Source organism: Mus pahari, chromosome 21 (assembly GCF_900095145.1).
Source record: "Mus pahari chromosome 21, PAHARI_EIJ_v1.1, whole genome shotgun sequence".
Classification (NCBI taxonomy): domain Eukaryota; kingdom Metazoa; phylum Chordata; class Mammalia; order Rodentia; family Muridae; genus Mus; species Mus pahari.
Window position 1 is genome coordinate 2,865,616 of NC_034610.1, and position 2,762 is coordinate 2,868,377.

General features: G+C 45.0%; 1 protein-coding gene across 4 annotated transcripts in view; it reads right to left on the reverse strand.

The window, feature by feature from the left end:
* Nucleotides 1-2,762, reverse strand: part of Serac1 (serine active site containing 1) — a 36,840-nt gene that overhangs the window by 13,326 nt on the left and 20,752 nt on the right. The gene's annotated exons all lie outside the window — the stretch shown is intronic.

The following is a 2,762-nucleotide window of genomic DNA, read 5'->3' on the forward strand; positions in this document are numbered from 1 at the left end:
GGCCTCGAACTCAGAAATCCACCTGCCTCTGCTTCCCAAGTGCTGGGATTAAAGGCGTGCGCCACCACTGCCGAGCAGGAAGCTATTTCTTAATGAGTGAATTTGATGAACTGCTTATCACACCTAGAATTCAGAAAGGAAAAAATTTTTTTATTTTAAAAAGAAACAGAGGAAGTGTAGCTAACAGTATGATTTCAGCATATGTATAAACGTGCACATATGTACACAAGAACACTGGAAGATCTGAAAAGATTCAGGACACCAACCTCACCCGTGTCATTAGCTCTCAGGAGACAGATGAGTGAGGGAGGGGGCTGGACAAAAGCTAGGTTCAACTGTTTTTGCTGTGTCTATTTTAAGTATGCTCAAGTGCCTGCGTGTGTGCGTGTGTGTGCGTGTGTGTATATACATATATGTATATGTATATATATATATATATATATGTATATGTATGTATATATAATGTTCATATATATTACAGCAGAGTCTGGGCCGCGGGGTCAGAGAGACTTGGGACTGAATCTCTGTCCCCTATATGATGTCAGTCAGGTCACATCACAGCTCTGAGCTGATGATGATCTCTCAGCCTGGCTCCACCAATCAGCACCGACCTGTATGAGGGCACCATCTCCAAGTGTCCCCTCTTCCCCACAGCTGGGTTGCCTGTTTGGCAGGCGCACACTTCCTTCAGACTATGGCACAATTTTCAGTTAATGAGCGCAGTAATGACATGGGGTTCAGGCATAGTCTGATATAGCAACAGCAACTTTGGTTTTCTGCAAATTGCTCATTTCTTCTTGCAAGTGTAATTTTTTGTCTTACGCCTTAGCTAACTAAGCCATTTCTCCAGCCCTGTGGCATACTGTTTATTTTACAAATAAAAATTGTGTGTGGGCTGGTGAGATGGCTCAGTGGGTAAGAACACCCGACTGCTCTTCCGAAGGTCCTGAGTTCAAATCCCAGCAACCACATGGTGGCTCACAACCATCTGTAATGAGATCTGACTCTCTCTTCTGGAGTGTCTGAAGACAGCTACAGTGTACTTACATATAATAAATAAATAAATCTTTAAAAAAAAATTGTGTGTGTGTCTGTAGCGATATGCAGCATGAGTTTTTGTGTGTATGTGAGCGTGTCGGTTGGTGCATTTGCAGGTAGGTCAGGCTCATCTGTGGAGTCAGTTCTGGGTTCTGGGGATAGAACTCTCATCATCAGGCTTGGCAGGAGGTATCCTAACCTACTGAACAACCTCGCCAGCCCACGGCACTGGTTTCAAACCTATATACAGTGTACATTGCTGCGTATACCAGGCTTTTGGTAGTGAGAACACTGCGAGTCTATTCTGGTAATTGCTGAGACGATGGTAATGCACTGCTGTTAACGGAACCGACCTCCCAGCATCACGGGTCCTCAGCACATCTGCACCAGGAGCAGGAGAGTGTGAAAATAGCTGTTAGTTATGTGTGCACACTGGGTCTACTGAAAGGCCCAGGCTTTCACAGATACAAACTAAAAATCTTATTCCAAGCTGGGCGTGGTGGCGCACACCTTTAATCCCAGCACTTGGGAGGCAGAGGCAGGCGGATTTCTGAGTTCAAGGCCAGCCTGGTCTACAGAGTGAGTTCCAAGGCTACATAGAGAAACCCTGTCTCAAAAAACCAAAAACCAAAAACCAAAAAATTTATTCCAGCTCAGACAACTGAAAAAGCAAGGTTCAAATCAAATATAAATGTCTGCCTTAAGAAGATATATTTAAAAAAAAAATGGTGCTGCCTGGTTATAGGTCTAGAACTCAGCAGGCAGAGGTGGAATTACAGGACTATCAGGAGTTCAGGGTCAACCGCAGCTACTGGGTGAGTTCAAGGCCAGCCTGGGGGTGAGGAGGGAGAAAGAGGAGGGAGCACTCATGATATGAAAGAGGAAGGAAAATAAAGAACAGCTCTGAGGCCTCCCAAGAGCTGCAAACCGTGCGGATGTAACAGGCCACACTTAGTTCTAACAGGGCAGTAATATACTGGTCATTTCATGCTTTCAGAAAGTTCTCTGATTCTGGATTTGATTTCATTAAAATTAAACTCTACCGATCTGGGACTGAAGAGACAGATCGGATGTTAAGAGCACTGGCTGCCCTTCCGGAGGACACGGGTTCAATTCCCAGCACCCATAAGGCAGCTCACAATAGTTATCTCCAGCTTCAGTAGATCCAGTATCGCCTGGCTTCCATAGCACCAGATGTACATGTGGTGCACATGTACATACATACAACCGAAACATTCAGACATGTCTTTAGTCCCAGGCCGGTAGATTTGTGAGTTCCAGAATAGCCTGGGCTATATAGTGAATTCCCAGCCAGGCAGGAGTACGGAGACCCCATCACTGAATAAATAAATAATAAATAAAGCTGCTGATTTAAAGACTTCAAGTGTCAATTCATAGTTTCTAATATATGTATAGATATGCATGAATCTATATGCATATCTGCATGTGTGTGTATTTATATGTGATGGTTTGAATGAGAATGTTCCTCATAGTCTCATATATTTGAACAGCTAGTCCTCGGTTGGTGGCTCTGTTTTTGGATGTTCAGGAGGTGTGGCCTTCCTGGAGAATGTGCATCTCTGGGGTGGTCTTGGTGGAGAATGTGTATCCCTGAGGTGGCCTTGGTGGAGAATGTGTATCCCTGAGGTGGCCTTGGTGGAGGATATGTATCCCTGGGGTGGCCTTGGTGGAGGATGTGTGTCTCTGGGGTGGCCTCGGTGGAG